Here is a 23,990-nt window from a genome sequence, read left to right as displayed (position 1 = left end):
CTCTCAACAAGGTAAAGACGGAGAAGAATTCATGAAAATTTCCCGATAGCAGAAATCTTTGTCAGCTAACTTTGTTGCTTGGCTTAAGCGAGCTAATAAAGGCAAAAACCACATTGTATTTCCTGGAAAAAGAAGATTCATTTTGTTCCTATTGTCGGCAATTACAAGGGGTTTAAATCCCCCTTTACTCGCAGATGACTTGCACAAGAAGATTTATTATGGATAGTATTAATTCAGTTTGATTCATCGTTTCCCATTAATTGTGTTGGACATAATGTTCTTTGCTTAAAGTTTCACGATGGAAGGTTTGATAGGAGAAAAAGATTTCGGACCTTGGCATCGTTATGTGAAAAAAGTATACCACTAAGTTTTAAGGATTGAAATCTACCCTCTTATTCAAGTTTACAAAAAAAACCCTAAGACATTACAACCGTCACTCAAAATATAAATAACTATTAAGTGATACCTGAAATACATAAACTCCAAACTGGACAGAATGGGTACAAGGGAGCCCACTGCATAGGCGCCAAGAGAACAAACACGTCACTTCGGAACTAACGAAGGTGAACTCAACGTCGGCATTTCCTGTTACATCGCGGCGTGTACCTAAAACAAAGAGACCAGGAAGACGATGTGTAGTGGGAGGAGTAAATGGCAGCCGCTTCCGGCCTTGAGATTTTGTCCTTGACTCAATGTTATGGTTTACGAAATTTCTTGGTTGTTGCTTATTTCATTGTTTGTTTGTTGTTAATTAATTTAATTTTTAATGGCGGTAGATTGCCACACTTAAGACATTTGTAATTTTTCGTCAGCTGTGTTTATTCATAGTACAATTTATGTCTGACAAGTTTATACTGACCCAAAGGCGTATCGTTACGTTCAACCCGTACGTTCAATTACGATTAAGGCATATTCTTTACCATAGTTCAGTCTTCTTGTTTCCCCGACCAAGAATATATATTCCTTTGCCGGACTGACACCTACTACGGTAAAAAAAAACAAGTATAAAACCGATTATTTAAAGGAAGTTATCCTATTTTGAGGTATTCTCAATGTCATACTTGAATTTGGAAGAAAATGTATACTTTCAAAGGTCCAAGCGTCTACTTTGTTCAAATATGTCCACATTCGGCAATGTTAATCAACTTTCAGTCTATGGATGCAGTGATCATTTTCAACTTCAAATTTATTAAGTATTACTCAGTACCAATACATTTACAGGAACCATATTCAACAGAATAGTATTTTGTCTACGATCTCTAGAGCATTATGGTAATCACTTACATGGTCATATATACTACAGTTCTAGTATACTTTGTCATAAAGTTCTTAAGTTAACCTCGGTTTAAAAGTTTTTTACAGAAAGTTTTTGTATCGGTAACTTTAAATATTAGGACTTAAAATTTCATAATTATGGATTTTCAAATACGAAGTACTGTAAACTAATGTTCATATCGTACTCCAGCAGACACGCTACATTAACTGATTAAGTGCAACGTTTAATCGTCACATTTCGGGATTAACTTCTACAACAAGCTTTACAAAGCTTAATGGACAATGACTAAGTTAATATTTCATAATGACATTCAAACTGATTGATTTTATTAGGTATAATGAACGTCCATGCAATATTGAACTAAACTGGAACAAACTATTCACGTTTAACAATAACAGCGTTGGTACATTTAGTAACTCTAACATTGCGTTTTAGAGTTAATAATTAGTCTCATTCACTGGAGTCGACTGTCGAGTTTGGTCTGACACGCTGCACTATATTTTTAACTATTTGACTCTTAAAATATTTTTCTTTAATCCCCTCGTAGTGTTACTGATTTATTGTTTCACTGAACGGTGGCAAATGTCCGGAAAAATCCTGTTCCCTTCAGAATCATCTATGCAGTATCCCTTTATATAAATGTTGAATTTTGATTATACAAAAATTAAAAAAATTATGTTTAAACTGGGTAAATATATTTGCATTGTTTACAATATGATTTACTTCCGCTGGAGTTTTAATATTTTTATGTATTAGGGTTTTTGGCGCCTGAAGAAGAGTGAGCATTTTAGTCCTAGAAACGAAGAGTTTATACTTTTTGTACCATATAACGATTTAAAATTACCGAAATTCTATTTTTTCGGCTGTTTACTTTTAATGGATCTAAAATATATATTTAAAAAGTTTTAATGAGTGAAACAAAAAACTATTAGTATTTCAACAGTGTTCAATTCTCTACTTTCCCAATATTTCTTCGTACATGTATATAGGAATAAATTAAAGATGTCAGTTTTTAAAACTAATAATGCAGCCTTTATTGGCAGAGCGTTACCGAAGCCTATCAGTCGAAGGGTTGGAAAACTTCCTTTCGGTATGTTTGACTGTCTGTCTCCGATATTTGGATAGCAAATTTACTTATAGACTAAATTTTGCACGACGCTTCATTTATGTATAAAAATCGTGTTCGATTTTGATGCACGCCACTCCAATATGATGAAGCTGAACGTTAGGAAACATTTTTCCATTGTTCTTAGAGGTAACCATGATGTCAATGAGAAAATTAACAAAATAAACAAGCATACAATCTTTACGGTATTAATATAATAACAATTACCATCTTATGACATGAGTTATAGACTTAAAATTTGGCATGCAACTTTAAAAAAGTCTTTTACGCGACAAATTGTGTGGTGTAATTTAATAATTTTCATTATTTTCAGGAAACCTACCTCAATCATAGTCTGGATATTTGTCATCTCTTAGTATGTAGATGATGCTTATTGCTTGTTTAATATTATTTAATATAAAACGTTAATAGTATCTATCATACTACTGTTTCTGGGATAATGTTTAGTTCAATTTTACAATGTTTATTCAAATATAAAATCCCTTACAGAATATTATTCTAGAGAATAAATATTTTTCAAGTAGAGTAAGCACGTTAATGAGCGACATGTAGTCTACTTTACCAGCACTAATTGAATAGATTCAGACGTATCAATTAAAATCACACTGGTATCGATAAAATATAGGTAATGGAGACAATAGAATAAAGTTACCCTGAAGCGATGATTTTAGAGTTCACCACACAATTTTTGTTGGGCCAATGCATTTCTTCTTTACATACATAATATGTATAATACATAAAACATACGTCCCACATCATTGCAGTTTTCATTAGAGTTTCATTGAAGTGGAAAATCTATATTTACCTCAGGTAGTAAAGCCTTTGAGATAATTCACGTAGCGCTTTAGCATCAATATTTCATCTTCTACCAACAAGGTAAAGACGGAGGAGAAGCCATGAATATTTACCGACGGCGGAAATCTTTGTCAGCTAACTTCATTGCTTGGCGTAAACGAGCTAATAAAGGCACAAACTACAATGTGTTTCCTGGGAAAAGCAAATACATTTCGTTCCTATTGTTGGAAATTACAGTGGTGTACAAGTACCATTAAAATAATTACAAATGATTTGCACATAATTATTATTTAGGTAAGTGATTAGCCCAGTTTATTCATTGATTTATCATAATTGGTGCGTAATATTGTTTGTTTTAAATTTTGTTACTGACGATGGAAAGTGTTTAAAGAATAATAGGAAATCGGAAATTTGCTATCGTTATATGTTGCAAAAAAGTAAAATATTACGTTTCAAGGATTGAAATATACCCTCTTCTCCAGATATACAAAATACCTAAGACCCTAAAAAATTAAAAATTCGGCAATGTATTGCCATTGAAAGAAAAATAATTATTAACTGATACCTGAACTTCATAAAGTCCAGACTAGAGTCAATTAAGCTAGGCAATGTCACTTAACAGAACCTAATAGTACAGACACTTCACACCTGAACTAACGAATGTGAAGCATTGACGAGGAATTTCCTGTGATATCGCGGCGCGTCATCTGAAACAAAGAGAACAGGAAAGTGTGGTCGTGACGGGGAGCGGTGAAAAGCAGTCGCCTACGGCCTGATGTTGTTGTACTTGACCTCAATGTCATGGTGTGTGTGCCAATTTTCTCGGCTGATGTTTGTTGGATTGTTGATAATTAATTCATTTTTGAGTGGCAGTCCATAGCCGAAACGTTCAGTTTTTCAGTGTCTAAAGGTATTTTATGTATCACAATTGTGCACCTTCACAATACATACCATTGCGTCTGAGTGACCTACTTCTGCCAAAAAACATATACTTCCGTCCACTGTAATTTACTTCCAATTTAAGATATTTTCTTTCCCGTAGTTGGCTTTTAATGCTTTTCCCGACTAAGAATATATATTAACACGCATAGTACGGTCAAAACGCATCTAATTCCGGTTATTTTAATCCATTTCATATTTGAGGTATTTATTTTTATATCGCAAATGAAAGTTCCTTGTCGCCCCAATAAAGAAAATGCTATTATAAATCCAAAAGGCATACTTTGTTAAAAAAAAAAGTATATTTTCGATCATTTAACCAACCGCTAGTCTTTGAGATGTAGTTACTAATATCTATAATAACTATATTGAGTATTACCCTACCGAAAGATGTAAAGAGCAACTGTATATTCAATAGCACACTGAGTGAAGTCTTTGTTAGCTAATACTTTTGTACAAGAAACATCTGCCAACAAAAGGAAAGCCAGTCATACAGAACACCATTTTACTAACTTTAAAGTTATCTACTACAATTTTACAATAAATATTCTATATCAAATAAAACACTTTTAATTTTTACTCCAAAAATATTTTCTTACTTAAAGGTTAAAAGAGAATTTCGTTTGAAACATTTTACTTACATCAAGTAAAACTTTAATCTATGGAAGCACGCATAGGTTGGTTCGGCCATATTGTTAATAAAAAAAGGAGTTCCTTTACTTTCATAAAATACTTAATATTAGTCGGAGAATACGAATAAATGGAATCTTCAGGAGTAAACATTTAATTACTGATCATGTTTTGACAGAATTGAAGTCATTAAAGTCTTCCTAATTCTTTCAAACTTTATGAGAATCTTTTCTTTATCACTTCCTTTGAGCAATTTACAATGGAGTGGATTAAATTGTGCTTTGCTGTAAGGTTTTTATAATAATAAATAATTAAATCTTTTGCCAATTATTTTAATTAAAGCAGTAATTTACTACTTATGATTGAATTTGCCGACATATTCGATTTTGTTTACATCTAGCCTATATAATAGTTTTACATCTATTGTAGTATTAAGTATTTAAAGAGTTTTAACAGAATAATTTGGTATATTCCATGCGCTTCCATAACTATAAGTTCCACAGTTTTCTTTTAACTCATGAATATTTTTAATGAATTCATCATAGTTTTAAATTATTCCTTCTTTATTTTATTGATTATATTAGTATAAACACTTTCAGAGTAATTATTGACTGCCGCTTAGTATCTAATAATTATCGGAGTACTTAAAAGTAAGAATAATCTATGACAGGAAACAAAATCCGTTTGGGAAATACTTGTAACCTGTTCTGTACCTGAGAACTATGATTGCAGATTTCCAACGGAAATTATATTTGGTCAATATCCAGACTGTAGCAAAATATAATGAGTTAAGATAAAATCAATGCATTTCATTTCACTGGTCCCGATCGCCACATGTATTCTGCCAATAAAAAAACACTCCTCTTCATTTCGAGGTAAATCCCAGGGGCAAATTTAATTTATTTATGGTGGAAATAAAATTATTAAACCCACGACAATCATAGAAAATAAACTCTAAAAGAAAGCAATTAATGATTCGAAAGTGTCAGGTGATTCGTACGTCTAGGCCTACTTGAAGGGTTGTTCGTCCAGACCTATTTTGGAGGCGATTTGACAGGAGGTATGACTCATCGGGTATTTTAATGTTCATTATGAAACAAGGAAAGCACTAGTAAAATATAATGAAGTTTATTTCGGTCCCCGATAAGGAAAATTTGCCCAAAAATAAATACTTCCGGATAATACTAATGTACTGTAAAATTACTACACTTGCATTTAGATCCACGTATTACGGTCTATTTTCTTAAATATTCTTATATTGGTGAATGCTGTGCATAAATAAATATCATTTTCACTTTTAGTACAAGTACTCCTAGACTGACTGCATTTGATACTTAGTACATAATACTATGTAAAACTAATATTTTCGGGTAATTATTAAATTGTTATGTAAGTTGAGATAAAACTAGCTACTGCGGAACAATTTAATACTTAAATTAAAGAATGAACCATACATTGTTACTTAAAATATATTAGAGTCAGAAAAAACTGTCTTGATAACAATAAGAACATCTATCTTCCAACCTGATTCATTAATAGATTTATCTGTAACTCCAACTGACTTGTGTTATCATCGATGATATATTGCCAGTGCAAGAGATAACCAGTATTTGGCAGTGAAACAGCTCAGCAATCGTTACTCAGCTTTGGCAGTTGTACCAACATAACGATCGTAGTGTACACATTTATTAGTCTGGATTTCTTTGCTCTTGTACCGGATGCTATTCCATGTACACGGCGCCATATATACTAGGCTAGTCTAAATAACTTTACTAAATAAGATGCAACATAAACTAATGTAGCTCGTTGACCTTAACACGATGCTAATACGATACTAAACGATAAACGATGATACTGTTCGTTCTATCATTTTTTTGTACACGATACTGCAAATCGGGGATTTCCTGTAACTGTGTATTAACCGCATTCTACTCGTAATATTCGAAATGCTTTTAAAACTTACTGGAAAATTAAACACTACCCTTATTACGTAGAGTCGTGCATGAAAATAGTTCGATTGTGACTGGTACATTAGAATCTTCTCCCCCCTTGCAACCCTTGACCACCAACACTGTTACGTGTATAGAAAATGACTTACTCTCTTCAACACATAGCATGTTGCGTGATGTCATTCATTTGTTTATTCTCTCACTGATATGTGAATCATAGCCATGACACAGCGGAAACACATGGTAGTCAGCGACGATATGGCAACACCGCTTCAGATGTCATCGGACTACTTTGGTGCAGGCTACTCTAGTATCTTATTTTAGTAGATTATAAAAGGGATAAAGGTTACACAGGTTACACGTAACGATTAGTAGAATACTTACGATCCATAGGATATGGAACAAGTGCCTTAGAGTGGCACCTGTACTGGTATGTGTCAAGGTCTCCACATATTCAAGAAGTCGGATATGGACATTGGAAGAAATCGTATTTTGTTGCACCATCCCGGACTGTGACAAGGGTGTCATCCTCTATAATACTTGCGCACCTAAGCATTATGCATTAAGGGAAGTGATGATTGTTAGAAATTCTCATCTTCACACCCGCAAAATCCCATTATAGTAATCCCGAAAGTTCAGCCTTACTAATGGAAGCACAATCATAATAACCTGGGTTGCCAGTTTTATCCCGGGACTAATTCAAAATTCCCTCGCAGAGAAAAAAAGCGGAAATTCTCAGTTGGCTAGCTAAGGATCTCCAACTACGAGTTGCATCACGTAATTTTAGAAATTTTTGACAAATATTTACATTGAGAAGAACCACACATTTTTTAAAACCTTCCTAAATTGTGATACCATACTTCAAAATTGAACATTGGACCTCCACCTGGCTTGTCATTGGAAACAGCCGCGAAGATGTGTACGTCTAACTTGGTGGGTTCTTAATGACTTCAAAAATATTAATAATACAAAATTTTTTACAATACTATGTAGTTGGAGTAGTATTCTTACGATCAACCCTATATGTTTTATCAACAAACACGAAGATTGATATAATCCGAAAGGTACTTAAATCTAATTACCTGCTGATAAAGCATTGTGAAACGATTTAATATTGTCTATATCATATTTGTTACCATACCATAATTTTATACAGATGATTCACTATTGTTTTGTATGCACGATGTTTAAAATCGTTTATTAGTAAAATATATGAAACTGCATAGCTATAGATTAATGCTGTAGACTCAAAATTATTCTCAACTCAATAATTCCGTAATTTGTTGGAATCGAGTAACTAGGTCGGTGTGCTCCAATAATTAATGTTTAAATAAATAATTGCATTACATATTTATCCAAACGTACTATTTGGCTACCCCACTAGATCTTTTCACTATAATTATTAATGTATAAAGCAAACGTGGCATATTTGATGTTTCAGTCAAGCAGTTTTGAAAAAGCCTGATCAATTTTTCATAACAAGATGTAATTGCGTTTTATGAGGTTTTGTTTTATTTTACAGTTTTGATTTGACCAGAAGCTTATTAAAAGACCAATTTGCATATAACTTTTTAATACAATTCTTAAAAATGAATAAATAATATATTACTTAATCAAAATAATATAACAAATAAAAAATGAACGATCTTTTATACACCTGTTGATTTGTTAGGAGACAAGTTTTGTAGAATAAGTATCCTCTTGCGGTAATGTAGACTGAGCAGACTCAAGAGGGGCATACTCTCTTCCATACTCAAGAGCACATCAGACAGCAATTCAAGAGGAATAATGCTGTCCCTGTTGACGACATATCTGGAGATGACTAATGCAATCATTCATGAACCCTCATGAAATGTGTATAGACAACTTAGCAGATGTTTTTTTTCAAAGCACAATAGAAGAATTTTACGATTATACAACAAGCGTTTTGTTCGTCATTAGTATAATATCATCTGTAAAAATAATCTTAACTGAATCATTCTGTATTATTTCTAGAACAATCATTTTAGTTTCACAAGCAAAATCACCAAATTCCTCATGGCTTTATTACTTCTTAAAATAATCTTTACTTGGCTCGATATTATTTGAGGTGGCATAATCGATTTTTAGTATGGAAAGTATGTTTACTCTAAATTCATAGCTATGTAAGAAAACCTCGAAAGACAAAAAAGTAGGAATATTTTTAACACTCCAAAACATGCATCCAAATAACTACAACTACAAATAAAAATGTGAAATTTTTAGAGCATATCCATCAGATATAGTTTCGGAAATGTACTGTTGAGTTAAATATATATTTTTTTAATACACGTTTTCAATATTTTCCCTTTGGGAAGTTGAGTTTGTTATAACTATAAAACATGTTTCATTTCTAACTCTTCCAATGTTTCATTTACACACTTTATAAATGTCTCATTCATGTTTTAACACGTTTTTAGTCCCCATGTAAGGTGCTCCAAAACTCTGCAATTAATTTCCTACCACTCTTGATGGAATAATGAAAAAACTGTTATTCCCCCTTCAGAAACGACATTTTACTGGGCTACGAGTATAATCAAAATTTATTTTAAAATAAAACAAAATTCAAACTGGAAACCAATTATACCACAACACATTTCACACAAAATGTAGATGGTGCTCAACGGCCTGTGATAAACTGTTTAGACTGTGGTCAAATAGATTTAGAGATATGTATTACAATGAAGCAGGTGTTCAAAATGGCTCATGGGAGCAACGAAGTTCCGCCATTAATTCTTACGTTATGCTGTTAAAGTTTTACATTCAATGTGTGATACGACGGATAAACATTAAATTCTCTCTCTATACACAATGTATGCAAACTCTATTATAAAATAACTCGTACAAACAAAATCCTTGGAACCATTCATTGGGAGTTTCATTGAAGTGGAAAATCTATATTTTACCTCAAGTAGAAAGGCCTTTGAGATAATTCACGTAGCGCTTTAGCATCAATATTTCATCTTCTCTCAACAAGGTAAAGACGGAGGAGAAGCCATGAATATTTACCCACGGCGGAAATCTTTGTCAGCTAACTTCGTTCCTTGGCTTAAGTGAGCTAATAAAGCACAAACCACAATGTGTTTCCTAAAAGAAGGAAATATCTTTGTCCCTATTATTTTGAATTACAGTAGTTTGAATATTTTGTTTACACACTCACAGAATATTTTGCAAACGATTATATTTTTACGATAACAAACTAGTGCAATTATTTTTTGCTTTTCATTATTTGTTGCATATATAACATTCAAACTAATAATTTGCCTTAATAACACTGAATTGCCTAGTAAATTCATTCTGAAGTATAGATTTTTCGTAATGGTCCTGAACCCTGGCCGGATGTTTCCAGATCGCTTGCAACTGTTCGCACCAGTTTTAACACTCTATTTTATGCAATAATCACAAAAGTATTGCATAATCTGGCCAGTTCTTAAATAAGCAGCTGGTGAAGCTAACTCACGTATGTGAAATTGTTCTCATTAATGATGAGTCTGGTCTTGGGAACTAATCGGTCTGATAAAAGTACGATAGACAGTACCGCTCTATTACTAAAAATAAGAATAATCGCTTTGTTGTCATAGATAATTTACAATATTGTATAATAACATACAAAACACACATCTGGGTTGGAAGGGTAATAGGATTTTGTTCATTTTTCATCGTTATATATCAAATATTCTGTAACGCATCGTTTCTAGGATTGAAATCTATCCTCTTCATCAGGTGGGGAAATAGTTGTACAAAGTAAATAGTGCATTAAATAACAAAGAAAAGAAAGATAGAAAGAAGAGATGGAGGAAATGGGTCACAAGTACCCGAAAATTGCTTGGAGTCCAGACAGGTAAAATGGACCCAAGAGTTGTATCTGTACAGGATGCAAGTCACGAGCACAAGTCACGAACACTAAAAGTCAAGAGCACTATCATACGTCACACCAGCACTAAAGTGGGTTTAAGCCGTTGTAAGTGTTAGTGGGAACTCTCAACCTCACTCGGTCGGCAAAATAAGACATCATTTACCTTTAACTATACATTTACACTATTGCGTCAGACGATTAGTAAATATTACAACGTGACATAATTTAATATTACAATAAATGATTAGTACTATTACAATCAATAACTGTACAAAGAATGATTGGTGGTTGTAGTATAATGAAACACAATTCACAATTAATTGCAAAGTATGTTGGTGGTAGTATTAAACCTAGATAATTTTTAATAAATTCCATATATTTTTAATGTCTTCTTTAATTATTGGTTTGGATGTAAATCACTATATCCTTAATTTGTACGTGGTAAAGTGGTTGTAAAAGGGAAGGATGTTTTAATTTAAAGACTACGTAAGCGCTGAAATACCATTTTAATGCCCGTTCTTATAAAAAGGAAATAAGTATCAAATATGAGCAACTGTGACGGATAAAATAGGTATAACAAAAAGATGTCAGAACAAATTTTGAGATTGGATATTTTGGATGTATAAACTGGAGGATAAAATCTAGAATAATCCCCACACAATAGCTAACTAACTAAATAATACTAGGGTACATATGAATAGATTACGATGCTATTGTGCTTACTATATGCTGTCTACCGTATACTTATATGTTTCAAAACCTTCACTAATAGGTAGGTAAGATTATTACGGATTATCCTGGGGATTCTGTCAGAAAAGATGTTATGAAGAGGAAAGGAATGTATTTGTTCGTTCCATCATGACTCGACTCATAACACAAATCAATCACGTTTATCATATGAACAATATGAGATGAATGATATAATGAATGAGCCCTGTGTAATGTAAGTATAGTCTGTATTGTGTAAGTACAAATGAGTACGTGCTGACTGTGAATGACACGCGGATTAAATACAACTTAAAAATGGCGTGATTACACCTTCCTGTAAGTTTTCTATATCTCACTGCCAATTAGCCGAATTACAGTTATATGCCATGAGTAAAAATAAAGGAGTAACTTGATTCTGCTAACTACGACGTTATCTGCCATAGTAGAGGGAAATTAAGAAGGTTTGTTTTGCAAGTTTCATGGGTTCGGTTTGATTTAGTCGTTAAGGTCCAAGGTTTGGTCAGGTAACAATTTTTAGTTCGTTGGCTTATACGATTGGAGTCATGAACATTATCTATCGGTTTTCACCGTATAGAAATCTTGGTAACAAAATTAAATCTTGAGATATATCAGCTTCGCTTTAGAGACCCAGAATAAAAAATATATTAATCAGAAATAGACTTATTGACATTTCAATTGTGTTAAGAATGTTTTAACGCAATGTGAACTGGATATCTTTATACAATTACACCTTCACGAATCGTACCACAGCCTATAATTGTCATGACAGATCATCCTCGGTTAATAATAAATCTAAATTTGTAATGTCATGTATTATTAAAGAATAGTGGAACTAATGAATTCCAATTGTTTTGATTCAACATTATTTTTTGTTAATATATGTATTGATATAACACTATAAAGTAGACGATCTTTCTTCCATTCACAGGTTAAATTCACTGTTTAACGATCTAACTTGTAAATCAATTTCCCTAATTCCTTTTTACTTGACAGTATAAAGTTGTCAACATGTATACTTAGTGAGTTCATTAGTTAGAGAGAATGCCAATGCAATAATAAACACACAAGTATTTAGCAATAATGTGACATTCGGTAATACCACGATTGCGTTTTACTCAATAAATTAAATAATTATTGACATTTATTACAGTCAACTGGTGCGGTAAGGACACTCCAATAGTTCCAAGTTAGTTCCATTCGTTTTGAAATATTTATTCCATTAATATGCTCAAATAGATTACAAAGTCTGGTCGTTGACTTACGTTCTTATTAATAGTAAAAATATCTGTACCAGTTACTGCGGTAATCGCAAAATAAACGAATCGAGCAACATCGAGCGTGGCTGCTGCTTGGATAGGTGACCACTGAGCGATCCTGTCTTTGCAAGCAGCCCGCCTGCCTGGCCGTTAGTGGTGGTTCGGAAATCACCTATAAGCCGTTGATCCCAAGGTTAAATATTAGACGGGGCTTTATAGCCCTAACTTCTCCTGTTAAAATAAGACACCTGTTACTTAAATCTTTTATTACACTAAACATATATTGTTAAGTGTAATTGCTTGTTAATTTAATAATGTGACGGTACTGCTTATTAAAAATAGCTCACAGTAGCGCTATACCAACTTTAACTCATTATAAATACCTCAGCTTAGTAAACAATTAGCTTCATTCCGTAGTCTTAATCCAGAAATTCCAAATGTAATAAAATCTTCTTTACATTTTAACCCACTCACCGAAAAATTCATAACAGTCAGCAGTAAGGATGTTTTTTTCCTTCCAACAACACCTATATTTGAACTTTGTATTGTTTTTAACTGTGTATCGATAAGGATAACAATATATCATTTCACTTCACTAGGGTATGTAATACACTTAACTTACCTGTATTGAGAGTTAAGGTTGCGGATTTGCAACGAGATCAACGGGTCGATAACCGTGAATGCTACACAACTATAGTGTTAAGGATGAAAAACAATTAGTTACTATATTTGTGTTTGGAAACACGCTTTATCGATCATATTCATAGTATAAATTAGATCACAGGGTGACCGATCTTCATATGTTGTAAGAACATCCATGATTCATGGTTCATGTGTAAAGTATTTAACTTCGTGCTAAAGATTTATTAAATGTGATGATAATAGATGTTGAACACAGTGTTTACGGAACTTTTTCGTACTTAAAATAACATTGTGATCAATAGCCTTGACAATCGCAACATGTCCCAAACCTGTTTCACTAATGGCCTTATCAGATACACCCATTGACTTGTGTTATCATCGGTGATGTATTGCTAGTGTAAGAGATAACCAGTGTTTGGCAGTGAAACAGCTCTGCAATCGTTACTCAGCTTTGACAGTTGTACCAACATAGCGCTCCTAGTTTCCTACAGTGAGAATGCTTGTTACTTTTGGTCCCGGATTAAAAAGCATTATACAAATAAATAGATATATTATAACAAATATCACAACTCACATATTACATAATTCGTAAATATTGCATGTTATACTATATATTTCTCTTAAATTAAACGTTACAGAAAGAATCCAGAATGCATGTAAAACTTCTTTCCATTTGTTTGAATAGATTGAGAGATTCTTTAAGAGGTAAAACAAATATGCTATAATATTCTCTTACTGGCAATATTGACTATTTCAGCGATAAAACTACTATACCCAAACACTCCCCAATTCTAGAAGGTTACCTTGCGAATTATTTATTTATTTATTTACATTCCAATGGCAATACACCAATTTACACTTTACAACAAGTTGATGGCTCATGTTAAGAAAACAAAACAGAAAAACTTAACGAGGAAAACAAAAAATTGGATTATAACAATAGCTATGCTACAAGATGCTCATTCATCATTCATTGATGCGAATGGTCATTTTTTATATAATGGAAAAGATCCGACAACCGATTCCGCATGTGTTTATCGAAATAGTAGCTGAGTTTTCCAGGCTCTTGATAATTTTAGGAAGTGGTACATCAGGCATGAAAATGTGGGGGGGGGGGGGGGTGGGGGGGGGGGGGGGTGGGGGGGGGGGGGGGTGGGGGGGGGGGGGGGTGGGGGGGGGGGGGGGTGGGGGGGGGGGGGGGTGACTTTTACTTTTACCCCGTAGAATCACTTCCGTAATATATCCCGTAGTAAATGTATTTTTTTTTTGACAGACTTCGATCAATTCGCAGAAATTTTTATTTCTAATTGATAGTTTTTGTTACGAATTTATTTGTATTTATTTATTTATTCAATTACATTGTTTTACACAGTTTGGCCTCGCCAAGTTACATAAAAAACTTCTCGGCGAGGTCCAGCGATATTTCCTTACTTCTACTGCTCCACTTCTACTGGCAATAATGTCTTTAATAAGTTGTATCGCTTAAATCAATTTACTAAATTAAAATACTAATGACGATTTTATTTGCGGTTTAGGGCAGGCATCATGTTTCTATTTATATTTGGCAATTGTATGAACATGGTTTGAACTTAATATAACAATAACAATAAAATAATATAACGATTACATAACGAAAAACAATATAAATTACAATAACATGGTTAGATATTTGAAAACGATTTTTCTAATAATAATAAACAATATATTCTTCTAGGAGTTCAGTGGTGTGTAATACGTGCATACCTGTCTGAATTTGTTCCTATTTGTCTGTCTCCAGTTGTGTGCAGTAGTGTCGTCTGGTCGAAACAGTTTCTGCTAATCGTAGTTAGGTTATGTTTTGTTTTTGGGTTATTTTTATGTTATGTTTGCTCACTGAGTAAAGTGGGTTTAGTGGCTTTTTCGTGGTCAGTGAATAAAGTAGTGTGAATAAACAACAGTCCAGTACAGTGAGAGTGTATCTGAGTAACGAAAATAGTTTTGAGTGTTGTGCAGTGTAGTGGAATGTCAGTGCAGGCTAGTGGGGATTGGGCCAGGCTAGGCCTATTTCTAAGACATCTACAAATGGCAAGTTTTGTCTTTATACTTGATTATAGAGGTAGTAGCTGTATTTAACCAAATGTAGGCTGCCGATTTAAACTTCTTTAGATTTTGGTAAATTTTTCTATTTCACTAGGCAGTTGATTAAATAGATTCGGTACTATATATTCTGGTAGCCTGCGCCTACAGTATCAAAAGCTTTTGAAAAATCAATAAACAAAGCCAATCCATGCAGTTTAGTGTCCATAATTTTATTTCCTATATCTGCAAACCCTTTTAATGCCATTTCAGTGTTGTAATTCCTTTCTAAATCCAAACTGTTTGTGACTTACTATTTTATTCTCATCTTAAGTATTTATTTAAGTTTTCTAATACATATTTTTTCTAATATTTTCTCTACAGATGATAATATGGCTATCGGACGATAATTTTGAAAATCCTTTTTACTGTTATTTTTGTATACTGGTCTAACAATAGATGTTTTCAAGTAATCCGGAAATATTCCTTCTTTTAATGATTTATTTATTAATGTAGTCAATGGTTTGGTGATACCATCCATTGCTTTTTGAATGTCTTTTCATTCTTACTCCATCGATTCCTGGGGGACTTGTCAGCATTAATGCCTTTTATTATTTTTACAATACTTTTTCGGAGTAGCTATAGGTATATGTAGAAATTCTGTAATACACTGTTATCCATATTGTCATTTATATCACATTCCTCTCTATTACCACAGCAGTGTTTTATTCTATCAATGCCTTATAAAAAATAATTGGCAAAGCTATCCACAATTTCTTTGTTATTCATGGGATTTCCCATAGCCACCTCAAATTGTCTTATCAATATTATTTTTAGTTGTTCTTCCCAAAAGATAATTTATGTTTTCCCCAAACCTTCCTAGAATTGTTTTTGTTGACTTCGAATAAATGCTGGTAATACCTATTTTTTTCTATACTTTATTTTATTGTTCAATCTATTTCTTAAATTCTTGTACAAATCTCGGAATCTGATGTTAGAGGGGTCTCCTTTCCATAGTCTAAATATTCTGTCCCTTTCCTTTATTAAGTTTATTAGTTCCTGATTCATCCATTCTTTCAGTGGAGTCCTTACGTGCTGTCCACCTTTGCTTATCAATCCTCCCACCTGTCATATTTATGGTAATAGTACTTCTGTCATAGATGCTAATGAATTTATTTATTACTTTCTCGAATCCTGCATTTACACTAGTTGTATCTTCTATATCCCAAGTTTCTTTATCTATGAGTTTCTTTAGCAGTGGTTCTTTTAGTATTTTCAACCTCAGTGTCTCTTTTTATTCCTCCCAATAGCTCTATTCTGGCAACTATAGGGTAATGGTCAGAAAATTTTGGTTTTATTTATACCAGTGAAGAAGCTTTTAATAGACATATCCACTTTATAATAAATGTGGTCTATGCATGATCTTACTACACTACCCAGGCGTATTTCCTCTCTCGTGCAGTCCCATATACCCCTTTCTAGGCCCCTTTCTGCTAATGCTGCCTCATAACTCAATACATTTATATCACTTTTGTTCTTCAGATTTTATATTGGTATCCCCTATTAGTATCAAATTTTAGAGTGTGTGCAGTTTCGTGAGGGCATAAGTTAGCTCTTCGGTGGCCTGTGGGAGTGAAAAACCACTAGAGGAGGTGGGAGGGTCTGTACACTGCATGAATAATAAATCTGTAAGGTTCTTTCGATCCCACTATACTCAATTCTCCAGTAATGTGTTCGTAAGTGCTTATGTTATCAACTGTGATTTGTGAAAACTGAAGCGTTAGGTCATTGACAAACATAACAATCCCCACCTCCCCCCTTGTTTTTCCTCTAAGTTTTGACACTTTAGTGTAGGATGGCAAACTAAATAAAGCTAACTCATGAGAGTCACATGACACTTCAGATAAAATAATCAGATCAAACTTAGGCCTACTATTATTCGATAAAAGTTGTAATTTTAGTGTGTCCCATTGTTTATTCAGAGATCTTATGTTTAGATAAAGAAGGTCCTATATCCTTTCTACTTTCACCTAGGCTATTCGTCCATTCTTCAAAACTGCCATAATTACAGTAATATAAACGACTATCGGTTAAACTTAATTCCTGCATGAATAATGAGTTAAGACTAAACTATTTAAAATGTAACAACAAAATCTAAACATTACTGGCAATAGGTAGAGAGGCAACAAGTAATAACAAGCTAAACAGACTATTAAAAAATTAACAAACCCTCTTTGGCTTTAATAAAGGGAACAATAAACTAAAGAGGTGTAAAGAGCAATAACAACAATCAATAACAACACACAACAGAGATCTAGATACAATAAACAACAATAAATTAAACAAACTATGAAAAAATCAACAATTTCTAAAGGCCTACTATAGTATAAATATGGTAAGAAATGCTGTGGTGGTAGTATATAGGCTAAATTCATGCTACAGCTTCCAACAAACAATAAAAACAAACAAATATCCAGAATACTGGTGAAAAAGGGCTCCATTTCGAAGTTAAACAATTTAAGTTAGTTTTTTGTTTGAGTTTACTTTAGGCTAACCTAGTTTATCTTTTTTAGGTCGTCTCTAGACTTGATGACCAGAACATTTTGACTGGTTTCTCCCTTTTTCACCAATACTCTCCCGCCACTAAACCAAACAAAAGCGTAGCCATGTCTTCTGGCTCTTAGCTTAGCGTCTTTGAGTAACAGCCTATGATAACCCGAAAGACTCTCGTTGAAATAAACTCCGCTGATTCTTGCTTTTCTCCCACTGTGCACTCCACGTGTCTCTTATAGTCTTTGAATAGAATTGGACGATGATGGTGGGTGGATTGCCGTCTTTACGAGGTTGTAGACGATGTGCCTGATGAACCTGGGAAGGCTGGTAGTCCACCTGGATGTCTTTGGCCACCTTTTGTAGCACCTCTGCAATATTTTCTTGTGCTGAGTTTCCTTCCACTTTCAGCCCATGTATTTCAAGGTTTAGCCTTCTACCGTATTGGTCCAGGTCGGCAATCTCAGCTGAAAGTTCTGCCACCTTGGTGTTCAGCTTGTCAACTGCTTCTCTGGAAGCTTGACCATTTGACTTAAGGGTGTTAACTTCGGCTTTAAGCTCTTTATTTTCAGCTCGAAGTTCGACGACCTCATCCAGCAATGAGTCATACTTTTCAGCGAGAAACTTCATAGATGACTCAATACTGTCGAGTTTTCCCTTCATGTCCATGAGGGCCGTTACTTTGGCGAGGATAGACCTCTGAACACCTAGGCTACTAACCTCTAAATCGTCATTCGGGTTTGCTTGGGGAAGTACGTCTTCATCTTCATTTTGGGATGTAAAACCTTTTTTATTTCTTTCTACAAATAGTACATACCCAAGTAGACTGCTTAGCGCCCATGGATTTTCCAAGTTTGTTTCTTCACACTGCATCTTTCAAATTGGAAGCCTCTGCTACAGGATGAGCACGATGCATAGTCTCTCCGGTTTTAGAAAAGTTTATCGTTACAATTGCCACAGTTTTCTGATGCCATACTGAGAATGATATTTAAGAAACTCACAAAAAATATAAATTGAGTGCAATAGCTATGTAATAAACTTACAATTTAAATGTTAAATGTGAGAGCGTAACGGAAAGGCTGTCTGCCCAAAACAAACCGCCTTTTTTTGATGAATAAATAGCTCTATCTAATCTTCACTAAGTTTTATATGAAACTTGTCCTCGCACAACACAGATAGGACAGGCCATCTCGACCTTTTACTGGAAGAACGGAGTTCATCAAGTTTTACTAAGCCTATAAAATCTGTATCAGGTCGTCCATCCCAGTCCCGTTGCTTGAGAGTAGTTTGATCACTGTAATTTTACTTATCTAAATGAAACCTAATGATGTTATTACCTTTAATATCGAACTTATAACTAAGTAAACGCTCGTTGTATCTGTATGTTCTAAGGGTTCTATCTTGTTCTTAGTTTTGCAACCTTATAAACTAGGTAAATATACACATTGCAATAATGTAGGTTGACCTCCTATATCTGAACGTGCGTAGAATTGTTTGTGTATCTCCCTTGTGAACACATACGTGAGTTCAGTATTATTTAATTCCATCACTTTGTTTATTATTGTGAGTATCAGGAAGTATTAATTATTTTCAGAACGTTTAAATCACTTTAATGTACTAAAATATCTATTTTCTGTTCATCGTCCTCATTAATACCATAAAATAATTTGTAACGTTAAAAAATAATCGCATATAATGTTATTTTTGTCCAAGTAAACATCTTACTCTCCTCATTCCGGTCTCTTTGATAACAGTGTGTCGGGAATAATGACAACCATGTTGTGTGTAAATTCCATGGAAACTATCTCAAAAACGTGCACTTAATACAGCAAAATACTATTACTTTATAGTATCACTAAAAGGTAGTAAATGTCCGAAATAATTTATTTCATTCATAATCTTTCATGAGTCAAAAACAAACTTTAAACAAAATACCTCTAGTTCATCAGTTTAAAGGAATCAAACGCTAAATATTTTAAAACCATATCGTCCCACTTTGTCTGAAATTACCTGATATCGTATTTGTTATAGCGTTATGTGTTAATAATTACGTTATAAAATTGTTTTTAACTTTTAATTTGAGTGTTCTAAACGTGATAAATACTGTAAAAAGGAGAACACACATTTGAATGACAAGTAAATGTTACAATTCGTGTAGGAACAAGTCCATTGTTACAGTTAACTTCTCTCACTTGAGTTGACAACTATGGACAGACTACAGACTCTGCACTTTGCTGGCTTCACCATTGTTTAATGTGAACCTCTCTATATACGAAAATATTAATTTCATAAGAAAAAAACTGAGATAATAATCACATCTAAATGCGATTAAAAGTTATTGTTATATTGAACTATTTAAAATAATGATAGGTAAGGGCCAATGAAAGAGATTTTCATTTTAAATTAATAATAATGATCTACATCAAATCAATAACAATTACCTTAATATATTTAATCTAGAATATATCTATTAAAATTTATACATATTTTAGGCATTCTTTCTTAGTTTAAAATACCTTAGAATGTATATTTAAAATGCAATGGCAAGGGCTTCAGCTTATGTTACTAAAAATGATGATTATAATCTGCATTTGAGTATATTTATCTATACTATTATAAAAAAATCTAATATTGTCTGTATGCGTGTGTTACTCAGGCACGTAAAAATGACTGTACCAAAAGTACTGAACCCTTTTATGGATCTGGAAGATCCTTGGCTAACATGAAAGCGTATTTTTATTTCGAAAATCATAGTATTTACATAGTACGAGATAATAACCATAAGTATACAATATTTGACATATTTTCTTGACCGTGGCAACATGGAAACTCAATATTGGCGTCGGAAATATATTTCATTCAAACCCGAACCCCGAATTTCTCATAGACGTGCAAAGTCTACGAAATTGCGTGCGAAGGCGTGCACTATTACATTCACAATATGATACGAGATTATGATTAGAGTACCAAATCACACAACATGTACATATATGCTACGTATGTAAAATACGCAGAAGAAAATATATTCAATACAGTGGTGCCATTAATTTTCAGCGTCATTTTCAATTTATTTCAGTTTATGCTGATCTCAATATAAAATAAGTTGTCTCCATAATTTGTCTCGTTTAAAATACATGCTCGGTTATATTTTTCTATTAGTATGATTTACGATCGTATTCACTCTAGGATACTATTGTAAAATCGATTTACTATTGCTCTTAAGAAATGATACATTTAAGGAAATTAACTTGCAAAATGTGAGACAGTTCCATTTTTATATGAGAATACAGTATGTTCTGCTAAAAAAATAATTAACAAAGACCAATCTTGTCTTTATTATTTATACATCATTATTTACTTTATTCGTTAAATATTTAATCGTTTAGTTGTTACTATAATGTATTACACATTTTTAAAGGACCATTCTTTGTTTCCATGTGTTAACGCAGTGCTTAGTTGTATTATTATTGAGAAAGTGTGTTATGTAGTACATAGTTTTAAATGGAACCTGAATGTGCCTAGAGGGTGGTTAGCTAAAAGCTATGACCACCACCGTGTTGAGTCTGCGGTGCTCCAGCACTTAGTAGTCCCGCAATGGCCAACCCACTACCTTCATCGTATTGAATACTATGTTCTTATCTTCCTAAAATATCTGTCATTTAGGTATCATAATGTTCGTTTTAAACATTCTCCACATTGAGTCACGGAAATGTTCGGTTACCACAATTCAATTTATAGTACGATACTCGCGTTGCAACTAGTGATTTATGAATATTTTATGGTATCTTGCTTCAAATTTTATATATTATTAATGTACCTAAACTGTTAATACAGGATGTGGCAGTTGAAATTCCTGTAATAGGGACTATTTTGCTAGTCGTGCACACTTTCATTTAAACCTATGTAGAATGTGTATTATTGAAATAAAATATACACTATTGAATATTTTATTTTCATTACAAAACAAATTTCATTGTAGTTTTTATTAATTTTTTATTTAAACTTAGGTTTTTATTTTTTATATTAATTGAAAAAACAAAAATATCTTAAATTAAATTGTGATAAGAAATAGAAATAATTTTGTTATTACTTTTAAAATATACAATAATAAAAAAGTGTTTTTTTATGCAAAACATCATATATATTCCAATATAATGGTGCTATTGAATAAACCGTTTTCGATTCGTCTAAGTATTCGATTTTCCCATCCCGTTTCGAAGTGCGCGACCAAATACGGCAAACCAACATTTGTATTGCAAAATTATAATTTCGTTGCATACTTATTACGCATTATTACTCAATACACTATAAATCAAAGTAATTTGTAAATCATCCCGATTAATTTGGCATAATACTTCTCCTAATTAAGTTTTATCTTCCATAGCAAGTTTGATTAAATAGATGACTGCAAAATTGACTAGTGACTAGTCGTTCAACATTGGAGGAACATTTTTAGCGACTAGTTATTAGTCGTCTAACAGATGGAGGGTTAAATTTGTAGGTTTTAAACTAAAAGTTTGCTTGGTTGCTTTTAATTTTACTCAAGGAGAAAATTATCCAACGAGACGAAGCGTTAAATATATACACTTCTTTTAGGGCCAGTAGAGACATTACATCAAATAAAAGGTGATATTACATTATCGTGAAGGAAATAACAGATAAGATGTAGAAAGTCTTGTTTAGTGATTTCGTTAAGGCTTGGCACAGATGAGGCGCTTTGTCAGTGACATGTTTCATTACACTGCTTTCTGCGTTATAATGAATGAGTTGGTAGCCCTGCTGCTTCGTTACCTGACGTTACCTCTCTAGTATTTCAGTCATTTTCTGTGAGGATCAAACTTAAGAGGTTATATCTATTATAATTTACCCGTATTGCCCCTTAAATCGGACTATTATTAGTTAAATAAGTCATTATATTATATTTGTAACAGGCTATTGTATAGACACAGTAGTATGCACAGTTTTTACATCGTTATAATCTGATACTTTCACTTTAAAATTTGTATTACTTAGCAAAAACCAAAGTGAATGCAACACGTTTTCACTTTTATCACATTCTCACACCTTTAAAGACCATTCCCTTTATCTTTCGTGGTTACTTATTATTATTTAACAGTACTATAAAAATATGGAAGTATATCTTAAACAAATTCAAAGTAAAAGAATATAAGAAAAAAGCGCAATTAAAAACTGATTTTCTTTATAATGGTAATTATTAGTATTAGTAGTAAACTAACTGGGAGATGTGATTTGCTTCTTTGTACTCCCGAGTAATTAATATAGTGAAAGACCCTTGTAAAGAGACATAGGGGACATCCCTCCCCTTACTCCTTCAGACTTTTCAAGATGTCTGGAAATCTAGATCTAAAATCTTAGGGTTGCACATTAACAAACTAAGCTTGTTTTTAAAATCCTTATTTCTGAAAAATATTTGGGTATTATATTTTTATTCTTGGATTCTTTTGGTATTTGTAAGTGTGTGGTTTTGTTTAAAACTTTGAACTTAAAACAATTGTTTTTATCACCCTTTTATGCTATAATTAGTAAACTAAGTATTGTAAATGTAAATGCAGATTGTAAATGTAAATATTTTGGATGTATTTATACTTTACAATAGTAATACATTCAAAAACTGACAATTAATCAAGAGTAACACCACCAACTATTTACCAACTCCCAGCTGACGTCAGCTGATAAAGTTATGTGATATTTATTCAATTTTTATTAGGTAAAAAATCACATAGCCTTGTATAATAATCTTTATTTGTATTTTTCGATACGTTGTACATTATATTTTGTTGCCTACTTGTTTATTAATATATTTACATAACTAACCTAAGCAGCATACTTTTGCCGCACAATTGTTTTTTTTTTTATGTTGTATTGTTATATTTACGATGGAAAGTATTTCAAGAGACTGGGATGCACAACAGAGAACTGTTATAACACGTATTAACGTACGTGAATCGGATATATTACTATTATATTACTCTTCAGAATATACGTATCTCTGCAAAACGTTGACAAATATGTAACATTACAGTTAAGCTGTGTGTCAGTCACTAATAAGCTATCTGTTGTAAAAATTATATAATTAAAATTTTTACCAAGTATTTCAGTATATTTAAATTCTTTTCTTTTGATTGAACTCCTCTACACTTTACAGAAT

This window comes from Homalodisca vitripennis, chromosome 2, assembly GCF_021130785.1.
Source record: "Homalodisca vitripennis isolate AUS2020 chromosome 2, UT_GWSS_2.1, whole genome shotgun sequence".
Taxonomy (NCBI): domain Eukaryota; kingdom Metazoa; phylum Arthropoda; class Insecta; order Hemiptera; family Cicadellidae; genus Homalodisca; species Homalodisca vitripennis.
This window is presented reverse-complemented; position numbering follows the sequence as displayed.